The sequence below is a fragment of the Ambystoma mexicanum genome, chromosome 2q (assembly GCF_040938575.1).
Source record: "Ambystoma mexicanum isolate Mex_15411 chromosome 2q, UKY_AmexF1_1, whole genome shotgun sequence".
NCBI classification, from domain to species: Eukaryota; Metazoa; Chordata; class Amphibia; order Caudata; family Ambystomatidae; genus Ambystoma; species Ambystoma mexicanum.
The window spans coordinates 638,618,456-638,634,857 of record NC_090924.1 but is presented as its reverse complement, the minus strand read 5'-3'; the positions used below and the strand labels follow the sequence as shown (position 1 = coordinate 638,634,857).

The window sequence follows — 16,402 nt, the reverse complement described above, 5'->3', positions numbered from 1 at the left end:
GCAGCCGCTAATTCTGTATTATTGCCATACAATAATGAACTGCGTGAGATAATATCGGATGACCATCTAGTTGTCTCCCAGATGCCCCAGAGACTGCTATCTGCGTTGTAGTGACTTCCACCCCGACCTTGGTTCGGGCTGTTGAAGTTAATTACTTGGGGAAAGCTTACACATCGAAAACACTGGTAGCGAATAAAGAAACGTTGAAAGTGCAAGGTGTGAATGTAGCTACGGCGGAGCTGAAGGAACACCATGCAATAGTGAATGGCTTGATCTCCTGTTTAAAATCAACTGCCCCTCACTTAGTGAAATCTACTCAACAGAAAAGCATGCAAGATTTATTTTGATGGCTGGTACAAGCAGAGATATTAGTCTTAAAGTGCACCCGCATGGTGAACCCGCAGTTAATTGCTTAAATGATGGAAGTACTGTGGAGGTTGCAACTCTAATTGAGGAGGGCAGTGTTTTCACTTCTATTTCACCCTTGGAGTCAACGGGTTGCACTTGGGTGAAGAATTAACCCAGGATGATCCTCAAGTAAACCTTGATGATATTCCATCTATTCTAACGGATCCCTTGTCCCTGAGCTCTATCATATCCCCTGGTCCGGAGTGGAGCCATGGTCTGCATTACACACTACAGGAGATGGATGAGAGGGTGAAGCTCACAGCGCCCTCTATTTTGGTGTTAAACTTAGTTCTGAGCTAATTTGTGAGACTTTATGAAAACATGAAGCTAAAACTATCCACTTACACCGGACAATTAAGCGAAATTAAGATTGCTCTGTTTATGGTAAAGGAATCAATTGAGAAAAGTGAAAAGGAGAAGGAGAAAGGGATAAATGAGGATGAAATTGAGGTCTCGGATCCTCTTTCTACAGAAGAAGGCCGGGCAGATGTGCCTAATAAATCTCCTAACGAGACATGTGAAGTAGTAATCGTTTCTGATGACTGTTCAGAAGCAGCGCCTTGCACCTCCTCCACATTTGTCCCGGTGCGGGTACAGGTGCAAACGCAATCACCTGTCAGCAAAGCTCAAACACCTGATGTAAGAGTGGAGGTCCCTCTGGTCCAAGAAATGAGTCAATGGATCGCGACCAGTGCTAATCCTGCCCCTCCAGCATGTACATCTAAAAAGGCTGCAAACAAATCGAAGAACGGGAGGAAAAATTCAAGGAAATTCCTAAGAAATCTGAATCTACCCGATGAATCGGTTGAAACAGTAAGTCAGACTCAAGCACACACTGAAAAATGACTACAACTAGTTGGACCGGTACCAGTTTGAGTTTGCAGCAAGAAAAAAGAAATGGGAGCATACAAACCCAGGAATTCATCAAGAGTGCAAATTCTTTGGAAGCATGCTCTAAAAAAAGTAATCCATCTGCAGCCTTGTCTGTCTCTTCCGGGGCCAGTAACTCAATTCCCAATTCTAATGTACAGTGTTCAGAAAAGACTCAGATGATGAGAAATGCTGAACAGCAAACAGATCGTGCGGGTGCAGGAATTTTACAGATGCAATCCCTTCTAATTGCGGACTGGTTCAAGGGCAAAATTGTTTGCCTAGACAGTCGGAAGATAGCATTAGCAAAAGTCACACGGATGTCTCTCATAACAGCAAAATGCCTATTCCTGAGAAATGGGAACCAATTTTTTTTTTAGGGAAAAGGGGCCTTAAGCCTTATTCATTAAAGAAAACGACGCCTGTGTGTTCACAGAGGGTTTTAACCTAGATATTTCCTCAATTTTTTTGCAATGTACAGAGAACAGAGTAAGTCCATTTTTGTCTGTTGTAGGTACATCTCAGATTCCCAGTATACTACCAGCATGCCCGAGGGGAATGCCAGTTGACCAATTAAAAGAGCAGAGGCCAGCTGGCAATAGTTCCCCATTGTTTGCTCTACCTTGTGTATGTATAGATATGAACATGTATAGAGGAACTATTCCCATCTCAGCAACAAATGGTGCTGAACCGAAGTGCAATTTCCAAATGACGAAAGAGATCCATAACTCCATCTCTTTTTAACCATATACGCTGCCTCGGGCCGGGCTCTGTTCTCGCACCATGGCAGCAATGTTGCCCAGACCATGTCCAGCTGCCTTGTGCCTAGCCAGTCACCAGAAAGGCGTGCTACTGATACTGAACGTGAGAAGTTAATCACCAGCCATCCACCACCCTCTCGCTTCCACCCAAGCTAGGCTCTATCATCTGTTCCGTACCCAAATTGCCTCCTGCCCTAGCCTGCCCTAGCCTCCTGCCTAGGTAACAGGGCAACAGAACATGTACCTTCGCCAATCTCCAACCCTCTAACTCACATCAAAGGCCATACTGACCTGCCCCCTCACCAGCGCTAGACACAAACCATACTATCAATACCCCATCCGGCTCACCTTTTTCTAAACACCAACAAGTTCAATTGGCCACCTCACAGTTTTGCCCTACTAATGACACCTTCACAACAAGCAGCATTACTACTACCTTCATACCCAACATATATATACACCTATTTTTGTTCCTTTCTTGTAAAGTCTTTTGCGCTCTGAGGCCTTTGGGCGTGTTGCGCATTATAAAAATTCATAATAATAATATTGAACTGAGCATTAGTCAATGCTAGATCTATTCAAGCTCACCCCCTCGGCATACAGGACCTCATCATGGCCAATAACCTTGATATGCTAGCCATCTCTGAAACCTGGCACCACTCTACCACTGGTCCCTCCTTGTCCATTGCCTTTTTCCCCAGACTACACCATCATCTGCTGTGACAAACTTGACGCTAGAGGTGGGGGGATCGCTCTGATAGCAAGAGACACCCTCACTATCAGACAAATTAGCACTAGACAGCTCACAAATTGCAACTTACTCTCCTTCAAATTACCACTTTCTCAGACCGACACTATTACTATGCGTGACATTTATCATCCATCAGGTCCCCTAACCCTTTCGAGGAGAACATCCTCCATCTGCTTAGTACCAATATCAAAAGTAGCTCTATTCAAGAATCCAATTGTTGTAGTGAATGATTAAAAATAACCAAAAAATGGCAATGTCAATAACCAAAATGGCTCTTTCAATAATTAACATATACAAATTCAATGACACCTTTTTGTTAAAAGAAACAATGTTTTCTTTTTGTTTGTTTGTGGTTAGCCCAATGCGTTTCGAGTTTGATACACTCTTCATCAGGGGCAGCAGATTCAACAAGTTTCACATTCATCTACAAAAAGGAAATTATTCAACATATATATTAGATTTCATTGTGCAAAACAAAAGAATATTTCTAAATTGTGTGTATAACAAAAACTTAATATTCAAAGAAAGTAAATGAGTCTCAAAGACATCCTGTCTCAAATTCACATTAGATCCTAATTATGCAAGGTGTTGAATATGACTATAGACTGTTAGGGCTACCTGCTGTGGTATTCCTAGAAAATATATTCAAACGTTATTCTTAATCATCTTTTTGACAATAACATGTTTCCAAAACATCGTTAAATTTGACCCCTTATATGGATCATTATGATAAACATACTCATCTCGATAGGAGGTGTGTGGAACACCCAACAATAGGAGGGGTTATTTAGAAAAAGTCTATGGGGGTCATTACTACCCAGGCGCTAATTGCGCCAACTTTACCACCATGGTGTAAACTACGTTTACACCATGGTGGATGACGGATTTACCGCCCCATTCCAAGGTGAGTGGGGCGGTAAATCCCCATTTCCCATTTTCCCTTCCCCATTCCCATTTTTGCCCCATAGGGCATAATGGGAGTGGGGAAGGCGCTAATTACGCCACCGTAAATTACGGTGGCGTAATTAGCATCATGGCAGGTTAGCGCCATGGATTTTAACGGCTGCTAAAAGCATCCGTTAAAATCAGAATCAGGCGTTAAGGGTTAACGACGGCGTTAACCCTTAACGGCTGGGTCGTAATGAGGCCCTATATCTTGTATCACATTTGAATAGAGCAAGAACCATACTTAAAAAAGGTAGCAGAGGATGGGGTCGGTTGAGGTATTCCTTGAATGGAACGGTGACAAACGTCAATAAATGGGAGATAATTCCCCTAGCCAGACTAACCTATAGATAAAAAAAATGGTAATTGGAGGAGTATGCTAACAAAAAAAGGAATTACACATAGTCAGATGAAAGATACAATCCTTACATCCATAGAGCAAACTTAATAAACTAACTAAGTTACTTTAATAGTAGAAATAGCGGTGCTCATTTCTAAAAATGCATAGTTCTAAATGGGCAGCACCAATAAAGAGTGTGTGCCTCTGTACAAAATTGTAAGACATAAGAAGTAACTGTTAAGGGGACTCACCCATCTTCCACTGTGACAGACTTGACGCTAGAGGGGGGGGGGTCGCTCTGATAGCAAGAGACACCCTCTCTATCAGACAAATTAGCACTAGACAGGTGACAAATTGCAACTTACTCTCCTTCAAACTACCACTATACCAGACTGACACTATTACTATGCATGTCATTTATCATCCATCAGGTCCTCTGAACCCTTTTGAGGAGAACATCCTCCACCTGCTTAGTACCAATATCAAACCTACCTCTAAATCAATCCTCCTTGGTGAACTCAACCTACGTCTCAACGACCCCAACAACTCTAATGCTGCTTCTGTAGCTAACGCCCTGAACGCCTTAGACTTCAAACAGTGCATCACAGCACCCACCCACCTAAAAGGTGCACTAGCTAACCGTCCTCAACTGCCAGATCTCTGTCCTCTCCAACCTCCCTTGCCCCTGGACCAACCACCACATGAAATCATTTTTAATCTCGCTCACCAGCCCACGGCACCACTCCGATGCCACCTACTATTGCATGCAGCACACAGAGTCTTACCAAAGACTGCATCCTACCCCTGCTTGACAGGCTACAACCAGGGTATCTGCCCCACCTTCCCAGAACAGGCTTGCCAACTTATCCTCCAACCAATTGTTGCAAGCAGTTGACACCTTTGGACCCCTTGTGCCTCGCAAATCCAAACCAACCACCCATCTCAATTCTTGGTTCACCCCTGACTTCCTGGCGCTCTGTGCAAAGAAATGCGAGGCTATAGCCAAATGAAGAAAAGAAAATCTGCCCCTCTTAAATCCATCTTCACCACTGCCACAAAAACATACAGGTCAGCCATCGTACAAGCTAAATCTGCCACCTACAATGAGAATTGCCAATGTGAAATCTAATACACGAGTAGTGGTCGAAGTGTAGGGAAAGAAGTAGTGGAACTATGTTCCCTACTGGCATGCACCGCTCCACTCAAACCTCATCACCACGCCCCCTCCCACACACAATACAAACCCCAAAACACACGTGCCTGCTATTTAGGGAAACGTTCAGTGCAGTGCACTGAAAGTGCAAGTTTCAACTTCTTCCTACACTTTTATTTTAAAACAAAACCATTCCGGAACGGTTTCTTTTTAAAATAAAAGTATAGGAACAGTAAAACTTAATTAAAAGAAGTAGTGGAGCACCGCTCCCAACCGCTCCCGCCCACTTCGACCACTGTACACGAGAGATGTTCACCCTCCTCAGAGAACTGAAACCCCCTCATCGCCCACGCTCGACTTCTCCAAAGATAAGACCTGGTTCACCAAGATCCAAAATGCCCTCTTGGATAGAATTGCTATGCTACATACAGAAATCCTACAGAAGCAAGTCACTACCAACACCAACAGTCCACCCCACTTGAACTCTCCTATCCCAACAGCCCTTCAAGACCTGCTCCCTTTCTGCTTCAACACTGTCTCCGAGTACGAGGTCAGCTCCATACAAAAAGGTTTGAAGCCCTCCAGATGCAAAGGAGATGCATGCCCAGCCACAATTGTTAAGGACTGTGCGGAAGCCCTAGTCCCTTTCGTTACATCTATCAACTCCTCCTTTTCCTCCTGCCAGGTTCCCCCTAGCGTCAAGGAAACCTGGGAATTCGTGTTCCGCCCAGGACATGGTACGGAATCAGCCCTGTTTGACTTGAAGAACCAGTTAGATGAAATTAAGGACACAGGCAAATCAGCTCTCCTATTACTCCTAGATCTCTCAGCAGCATTCGGCTTAGTGGTCCACAAAATACTCTGCCAACTTCTCACCACAGGCATCCAGTTGGGTCGTTTCATTCCTGAAAGACAGAACAATCCGAGTTTTTGCTGATAATGCAAACGTCCCCTCTCCCCCTGCACCTATCTCCTGCAGCATCCCCCAAGGCTCCTGCATCTCTCCAACACTATATAGCATTTTCAGGAAACCATTTTTCGACCTCTGAGACTCAATTGGTATCTCCTACACAATCTACTCCGACAGTACCCAGATTTTCCTTCCCCTTGCTGGCAACTTACTCAGAGAAGCTAAATACTATTTATCAGACCATCCAAAGTTGGATGGCCATTAACTTCCTCTGTCTTAACAATGAAAAAACAGAGATATTTGTCGTCGGTCTGCCAATGGTGCTTAACAACCTCAACCAGCAATACGCCTCCTTCACCATAGACGGAAAGTCCATCCCTGTATCTCACTCAGTAAAAACCGTGGGAGTCTATCTAGATGCCCCCCTCTCTCTTACATGCCAAGTCAATGCTATCTCCTCTTTGGCAGCGCACACAATCAAACTCATTAATTCCTGCAGACCTTTCCTCTATGCTGACATTTGCTTTCCATTTACCATTGCCTGTGCCGTCAAAGACTTGACTAGTGCAATACCTTGTTCGCTGGCACTGCCAAGCACAATATGCACAAGCTACAAGTGATCCAGAATAACGCTCTCTGATCGGCGCTGAACATTCCCAAACAAGATCATATCACCACTGCTAGAAGAAAGGCCCACTGGCTCCCTGTACAAGAAGAAATCATATATAATACTTTGTCAATCACCCACAGGTGCCTCTCTAAGACTGCCCCACCACCATGTTCAGTAATTCACTAGAGCTTTGTTAACAAGACCGACCAGAACAGCCTATGCCAATAGGCTCACCCTGCCTAAATTCAGAATGGCCAGTGCGGGCAGGTTGAGCTTCCCAGTCATCGCAGTAAAACTGTGGAATACACTGCCCCCAACGCTGAGAGTGCAACAATCATAGTGGATCTTCCGTTAATTACTGACAGCCTGGCTCTTCATGAAGAGCAGTTGACACATTACCTTGCGCCAAGTAACCTTGTCCTTCTCTGCAACACTGTCCTGTAATGTTTGAACACTGTCTTGTTACTTAAGCTCTTCAAGCTGAGCCTTGATGCACATGGGTTTAGTGCACGATACAAATGTAAAAATAAATAAATAAACCCATGATATTGATTGCATACACTTCCCCGTTGAAAACTGCACAAACGTTGTGGAATGGGGGATAATTCCCTATTGGAAGTATCTGAGCAATTTCAGAAACTCGGTTATGCAATCTCCAATCATGCTGCAGAAAAAAAGAGGAAAGCCTCAAAATGAAAATAGAAATATGGGGAGGAGATTAAATGAACCTTTAGAGGTTACTTCAGTACCTTGGACCACTGATATAATCTCAAGAGTAAAGGTGGAGGGCGGGTCTAACCTACTATCTGCTCAGCAAGATTGTAGAAGTAATATGTGGTCCTTGCTGCCTGATATCTTGACTCAGGTCATCAAGAAATTGGGGGAAAGTAATCTGGCACTTTAACTAAACAGTGTGTGCCATTGATAAGTTGGAACACAAGGGGTTTCAGGAGCTTTACGAATAATGTGTCAAAGGCCCATATATTTGGCAATTTTTACTTAGTTGTGCTGCAGGAGTCCTGGCTGACTATTGGAATTAAAACAGACGGATTCTCAATATTACAGCAAATGGCCTCCATATCAATTAATTGCCACCCGTTATTCAATTATAAAGAAGTTAGAAGTAATACCAACTAATTGCCAAGGTATCCCAGCAGCAAGACCAGATTTGCAGGCAGATCAGAATCCGCAATGTTTCACATTAGTTAATCTCTACTGCAACACTGCTTGTTCTAACCTGGACAACTTTTTAGAGAACTTGTCGAACATAGTGTTGAATGGTATGTCTGTGCAGGGCTTGCAGGGACTAGTGATGGCTGGTGACCTAAACTCATATTGCTTGCCTCCTCGTGCTTGCACAAACAAAAGTTCTGTTGCCCCGTGACAACGGGTTAAAATGGTTGAATTACTTTGAGGACTGGGATTTGCATCTGGCAAGCAGCAGTATTGATAGGGATCTCCTTTCAGCTGCCAAAAAAAAGCAGAACCTCTAGTTAAATCATTGATTATCTTGTGCTCTCTAGGGGCATGTTGAATGCTGTACTGGAATGGAAATTCAGAGGACTGACTACAGCCATCATAACATGCTAACAGGTAAATGATCAATGGATGTCGAAAAGACTGGGTTAATGTCCCAAGATATGCTGTTGATAAATCCAGGTGGCAATAGAATCTCCAAGTTTAGACGGGAAGGCTCCCGGCTTATAGAAAGGCTAACAAACACCATAGAAACTATGACAGAATGTCATCTTAAGAGAGTATGTTCTGTCACTAATTTCTTGGAGTTTATACGGGAGCAAGACCATCCATTGCATACTGGTGTAAATCCAAATGCAAATCATAAGCATGGATTTGACCAAGAAATCTGGGAGTATAAAAGAGAACTGAGAAAAAACATCCGGGCCTTGAAGAACTTACACTTAACACAGGTAGAGTGTCAAACAGGAAAAATGCAACTCAGAATGGAATATAATAACTGGTCCAGAGCTCCTCGCTTCCTCTTGACTCAAAGAGAGGCAGGATTGATGCTTGGGAATAGTGACCTCAAATAATGTGTGAAACCTCTGGTACTTGGTGAATCAGGACTTTAAGCCTCAGTGTTCCATGCAAAGTAATTTTGTGACAGAAAGCGCATGGAGAGAACACTTTATACAACTCTATAAGAAACCAGCTGGGGATACCAGGGTAGGGAAAGAAAATGTATCCTGGAAGTTAAATCTTACCATTTATGACATAGCCTTACTGATCTCTAAATGTTCATCTTCGAGAGCCAAACACTGTAAATTAAATTAAATAATGAATAAAAAAATAGCTTTTTATTAGCAAGAAAGGGTCAAGATTCTTTCAAGAGTGATCAGAGACAAGTAAAGGAGCAGGAAAGCAGGGCGAGAGAGGACCCAGTGTAACAATAGAAAAAAGGCATAAGAAAGTCCTCAGGCCAGCCAAGAGAAAGAACATAGATTCCATAGAATTTGAAGGGCCGCTTATCAAATCAAGAGTGCAACTAGCAGAGTGAGAAGCGGCCAAAACAAATGGAGAGAGATTAAAGGGAGGCATAAGGTCCAAGATAAATCCTACAATTGGCAGATTGACACAGTCCGCCCGGATATTGCAGTCTCCCAGGACAACTGAATAAGAGCCATTTAACGGAAGAGAAGATAAGGCATCAGACAACAGAAGCAAAGGAAGTGTCAGATTTGAGCGTGCAATATAAAAGGACAAAAGAAATAGTGGTCACAGCATAAACATGAAGCTTAAAAGTCAGAGTAGGAAAGATTGCAGCAACTCCACCAGCCCGGAAAACTTAGAAAAAAAACTGCAGCTAGTGATTATTTAAAAAAAAAAAATAAATAGCACTTACCGAGATTCAGCTGCAGCTTTCCTGCTCTGGTCTCCGGTCCGCGTCCTCCGCGTACAGCACCAATGAAGGAAAAGCCACCCAGCGGTAGCTTTTGTTTACTACAGCTGGCTGGCTTTTCCTTCATTAGTGCCGCAAAAGCAAAAGCCAGCACAGGCGGGCATCCATTTCACAAAATGGATGCGCCCATGTGCTTGCTTTTGCGAATTTTGAGCTTGAATAGCTCAAAATTTTACATAGGAAGTTTAAAAAAAAGTGCTAGTATTTTTTTTTAATGTTGCCTATCTATTTGTTAAATAAAATCTTTTACTGGACTATCCCTTTAATCTTCAATCAAGAGATATAGAGGATTCGAACTCTGAAAAGAGTCTGTCAGATTCCAGCTCCTCTTCTCCCTCGATAATGAGCTCACACACCTCACACCAAAATTGGGATCCCCGGAATGGAGAATGGAACCTGTCAGGGGAACATATGAGCCAGTTTCAAAGGATGATGATGGCTTCCCTCACTATCTCCATATCTCTGTTTACTAAACTGTATGAATCAATCCACAGGACCTTACAAGACCAAGCCACTTTAATCGCAATGGTGCAGACTAAATTTACATGCGTTGAAAGTTTTATCAGTAATGATGCGCGACTAAACAAGAAAGCTGAAGTATCACTACGGTGGCAAAATCGACTATCTGATCTGGCGAGGAGGGAATCATCGAATTAGTCTCTGCTTACAGACGCATTCTTGGAAGATTGCAAATGAATGAGGTCACAATGCAAACTAGCCCATAATCCAATTGAAACCCTCTCGAATCCAAAATCGATTGAGCAATCTAGCCATAATGATGACGTGTAAGTTGTCGAAGTAGTGGCTGCAATGGAACCCACAATCCAAGGCCCAGTGAAGGAGACAAATACGTTTTCAATATTCAAATCAGGCATCAATCAGAAAGATCTGTCTGTGACCCTTGGCAAGGGGGATAAAATGAAGGAGACATGAGGAAAAAATCAAAAAATGTTATACCAACACGGAAGCGGAAATCAAATGGCTCAAGGGCCATCTTCAGAAACTTAAGAACACCACCGCCTCTGGAAATGAAGCAGCCCCCAGAAAGGCCAAGAAGAGAACTGACTCTGGCTAGGGAAGCTTCCATAACAAAGGAAGCTGAACCGATGCCATCAGCAGCACGTTTAAATGGAGAGATGGAGGGTGATGAGACATCTACGGAAACATGTCTAATTGATCTAATTGATCTAATGGATATGGAAGTAGATGATGTGGAATGGGCCAATTTAAGCAGCTCAGATTGGGCGGAAATTGATAGGCAGGTGACGCAAAGGTCCATGCTTCAGATGGAGTGCTTGAAGCGTAAATCAATGGATAAAAATGACCTGCCTGTAGCGGCGCAAGCTGATCAGCCGTTTTTGACAATGGAGGAAAAAAGATTATTGCAGCACGGTCTTAAAGGAAAGGAGATGGGGGCAGGAAGACCTGAAGTAAGCCGTGACAAGTCTGGCTTCAGTAAGCCCCCTAGCCAACCTCAGGAATTCATCTGACACCTGAACTTAACCAAAGAGTGGTACAAAAAAAACCTGCAGGTCTACCTTGAAAGAATAATATTGGGCCCTGATGCCCCTATTTTGAACAGAAGAAACTTCATGAAGCTGCTAAAATACATCCCGGCATTCAGACACATAACCACGGAAGATATCAGAGTGGTGGAGTTTGTAGTAGAAAATAAGATGGACTGGGTGATACTCCACATGGTCTCGGAGTCAACGAAGGAGGCCTTGCTGGCCCAGAGTGACAAGCTCCTCCCGCTGGGTTATGAGTTAACTGATCATGGAGAAAGGCCCAAGGATTCCTCCTATGAGACTGCGATAAAGTTCCAAAATCCTGCGGTCCCACGCTGCATTAAATCTGCTGGTATCGTGAACGAAGTCTCTGGAAGAGTGAAACCTTAAAGGGAAGGCAGCAACCCTTTAATAAAAAGGATTTAGCTCCTCTAAAATGTACTATTGAGAATCAAAATCTAAGACAAAGGAGCAGCCCCAGCACCCTCCATGATAATCATCAAGATGCGAAGATCAAGAACTGTGATTGGTTAGCTGGTGCCAATAGTCATCAGAAATAGACTCGCTCAACCACAAAAAAACATAGGATCCTGATAGGATTGTGGAATACAAGAGGATTCGAAATGTTATTTGCAAAAAAGGCTTGCATTTTATGCCACTATGATATCTTATGCCTCCAAGAAACGTGGCTCAGGACAACTCCATTGTGTGAAGGATATGAATCTCATCTGAACCCAGCCATTAAAGGGATTCTAGGAAGACCATATTCTGGTCTCCTGACATTGATAAAGGTGGAAGCTCGAATAACGGTAAACAGCTGCGTAAATTTAAATCCCTATGTTCAAATCCTAAAAGTTACCATAGGAACCCACCCAGAGACAACTAAATATCTCTTGGTGAATATATATTGGTGAGTGAATATGGCCCAAAAGGAGAAATTTGTAAAATCCATCATGAAAACGATTAACGAAGCAATTTTGCATATTGTTATATGTGGAGATTTGAATTTGCGTTTGCTTAACGGTGAAGGGTGGCGCCTAACTGAGGCGCAACTGGACAAAAGAGGCCAAGGTTGAGTATCAGAAACAAAGGCTAGGGACCTGTCTATGCTAAATGCTCAAACAAATGGGGACCAACCGGGAGCATGTAAATGGGGTAGGGGTGTACAGAGATCGTGTTTGGATTATTGTTTTGTGTCTAGAAACATGATACCATTTGTGGACACATTTGATATCATCAAGCAGCTTTACAGTGATCATGATCTCTTGGCTATCTCCTTATGCAACACTAGTCATTTTCCTCTTATGAACACTATGGCATCGGTCGAGGTAACCTGGGGGAAAAACAGACTCAGGATAAAAAGCCATGAGGCTGTATAAATTGCTGAGCGATATGATAATGCCATTGAGAAAAACCAGTCGAAGATGCAATACCTTTGGATCCTTAAAGATTTTAATGAAACCAATAACAAGAATAGTAATAAAAGGGAGGCCCCAAAACATGCTTATTATTATATGCTAGTGGTAGAGAGGAGACAGTTGTGAGGTGATGCAAGAAAGCTTTGAAGGGACCTATGCTCGAATACATTTGAGCCGATAAGTCTTCGCAAACAAAAATACTGCAACTGGCTCTGTGCATCTAGGGCGTTAAGAATGCAAAGGGACTCAGAAAGAATGCAGAAAGCTGTTTGCAAAAAAAACACAAGAGACTTATGGGACCTCCTTAATAATGGAGGATCATTTAGGTCAACCCACATGATGAGCCAAGTAAGTGAAGAAAAATGGGTGTCACATTACACACTTTTGTTAGCTAAATCCCAAGACAAAACATGTAAAAGGGAGGCAATTAGTAGTAGGAGATGGACCTTTGAATGCGAGGAGCAAGAGATTAGATTAATGATAAGTAGGCTTAGTGCTTCGAGAGCAGCAGGCCTTGATTGGCTCTCCAATCAGATGCTAACAGAGAACTTCGAGGCATGGGGGGACTTGTACATTCGATCTTTAAACAAATAATCTTTACTAGAAAAGTTCCATCAACATTGCGGGAGGCTATTATAGTACCCATTTTCAAAAAGGGAGAACGTGGCGACTCGAGAAACTGTCACCCAATCGCCCTTTTGGATTCTTTGGGGAAACTGTTTGCATCGTTGCTATTATGATATCTTACCACATGGGCAACTGGACACTGGTAGGCTGGACCCCCATCAAACAGGGTTTGTGAGAGGAGTGGGGTCATCCTTGAATTTGTTCCTGAATAATATTCTTAACTAAAAGGTGATGGAGTCAAAATCTTGTGTGCATTTGGCCTTCATGGACCTCAAGCAGGCCTTCGATGGGGTAAACAGGGAGCGCTTATGGACAAAGTTGGAGAATTGGAATTTCCCCCGGGACCTGCTTGAGGCTATGTGCGCCTTGTACACAAACACATCCGTTCAGATTAGATTGACAGCAAAGGGCCAACTTTCGAGGAAAATTCATACCCATCGGGGCTTGAAGCTGGGGTGTGCCCTGGCACCCCTGCATTTTAGCCTCTAGTGTCTGACCTTGGCAACTCACAGAAACTGCTGCGAGCATTCCTGCCTAGGATAAATGCGACTGAGATACTGTGGATCCTGTACACCGATGAAATAGTCTTCATGGATCAAATGGCTATTGGCTTACAAAGGTGAATTGAAGCCTTTAATGAATATCTGAAAGCCAATGACACAAGTGTCTCTTTGGCATGGCACCAGAATATCTAAAGAGAAAAATCACACAATATCACCCCAACCGAGCCTTAAGATCAGAGGTAGGATCACAATGTCTTCACACAAACGAGCAACGGGGTTGGGCAGGGCTTTCCCGGTGCTGGCTGCCAGGGAATGGAATAACCTCCCTCTTCGTCTTAGACTCGAGTACAATCACTTGGCCTTTAGAAGGAGCCTAAAAACTCATATTTTCAAGTAAATATGAGTCTTCGTGAGTAGGGAGATCTTTCCTTATAGGGTGTTTGTGTTTTTGTAGTATCCAGTTTTATGCGACCACCCCGATGCCTCCGGGCTTTCAGCGCTTTATAAGCATATAAATAAAAAATGAAAATCAATGTTAAGAAATCTAAGATCTTGGCCTTATCGTCGGTGCACAGAAAACACAAGTCTGGGTTTCTGTGGAAGGTTGAAAATATCGAATTAGAGTTAGTCGTCACCTACCTTGGTGTGGTAATTAACAAGAATATAGATGAGCGGGCATTATACACTATTGAGGGAGAAAGTAAAAAAACTCTCAATAGAGGGAGCGGTTCTACACTGAAAATATGGGAGATATTCCATGATTCTGCTCATAACCTTCTACCAACAGAAAGTCATTCAAATCTTGACCTATTGTGGGGAAGCAATGTTGAATCTTTCTTAGGAAATCTGGGCAATATTGGAAGGGTTCTTCTGGCGAAAGATCTTGAGGCTATCACCATCCCTCTCGATGACCATAATCCCATATGAATTGTCACAGCAATCACTAACTTCGATAGTGCTATGTAATATCCTGGCACTGTAGAGAAAATGCAGACTGAAAACTCCAGCGGCCTCTATTGAAACTCTAAAGTGTCCAGGATAGCTGCCTAAGGAGATGGGAAACAAAGGTGGAGGCTACCCTTAGTGAGTTGATTGGCAGATTGGAGGACTAGGTTGCTAATCCAGTAAGCGTGAAAAAAAGATCCAGTTCATAGATGGGATAGCAACGGTGGAGGGCAGAGGAACTGATAGCTTGAGACCGATCTTGAGCGGGGAACGTAAAGGCCTAAACCAGCCCCCAATCTATCCTCTCGTCCCACTGCAGAGATATGCTCCTGAGATGTAGATTGAACATTCTGGACACTAGAGAGATCCAAATGCCAAGGAAGAAAATTGACCGAGCAAACTCTCATTGTAGGTATTGTGGAGTGGGGGTGAGGGTGGAAACTCTATCACTCTTGATAACCTCTTGTAAATAGTTGGTTGAAGTTCAAGATTGCTTTTTGGGGAGCCATCTTGGCCCTCTTCCTGTTCCCACCTGCAAGGCTAAAAACCTCGGGGTCATCTTCGACTCCACACTCTCCTTCTCTCCTCACATCTCTGACGTCTCTAAGAAGTCTCACTATCAGCTACACCTCCTCAGAGGTATTCTTCCTTTCCTCTCCTTCCCCCAGAAGCTCACCGTCTCCAGAACCCTGGTTCTCTCCAGGCTGGACTATTGTAACAGTCTCTATCTAAATCTGCCTGCCTCTACTCTCTGCCCTCTGCAACTCATCCAGAACAGGACTGCGAGACTTGTCCTTGGCCTCAAGCCCAGGGATCGTATCTCTCCAGGATTGAAATCTCTGCACTGGCTCCCAGTGGCTGCGAGGATTAAGTTCAAAACCCTCTGTATTGTCCACAAGGCCTTCTGGGGCCTGGGGCCACAATACCTTCAACTCTCTCTACCCAAATATCTTCCTTCTCGAGCTCTCCGCTCATCCGCCTCCAACTCCCTCAGGGTTAGTTGTTTCTCCAAGAAACGAGTTGTTGTTAGATCTCTCTCTTCGGCGGGGGCCTCCCTCTGGAACAGCCTTCCTGCCTCCCTGAAACGTGAGGAGAACCATCTCCGGTTCTGGAAGCACCTCAAAACCTTCCTCTTTGCTTCTGCTTTCTCTCCTCCTCTCCCCTGCTGGATTCCTGGTTGAAACTGCACTGATTATTTTCTTTTCTGATCTCGGGCCCAGGCCCTGCCATTTGCTCCTCTGCACTGCCACCCTGGCAACCCCCGCACCTGGGGACTGTTATTCTGTATCCCAACAGTCCCCCTACTAGCACTTACGTTCTGCTCTTACCTTGCACTTTCCACCATTTGGCTGTTTATTTATTTTATTTATTCTACTATCCCATATACTGCACTTTTCCCCTCTCCCTTCACCCATGCACTTTTCCCTTTCTCCCTTCACACGCAGTTGCGCGATCTGAATGACACCTGGCCTAGTAGGATCGCTGTCTGTCTTCCCTCTGATCCCCTCCCTTGCCTCGTCGTGCCTCGAAACACTTGTGTATAGGCGCGTTATAAATGCCATATCATATCATAACTTGAATGGTCGAACAATGGTGGGAATTAGTCCTCTTGTACTAGCCGTCATGAAGTTTGTTGAATTCATCCTAAAGTCTAAAGACAAAGTCATGGAGAGAAGTTGAAGTGTCACATGTGGGAAGCAACATTTAATTAACCCATTGTTCCCAGTTATAATGTT

General features: G+C 43.7%; 1 protein-coding gene across 11 annotated transcripts in view; it reads left to right on the top strand.

Moving 5' to 3' along the window:
• The window catches only part of CIITA (class II major histocompatibility complex transactivator), an 807,875-nt gene that overhangs the window by 585,476 nt on the left and 205,997 nt on the right, over positions 1-16,402 (top strand). The window lies entirely within an intron of this gene.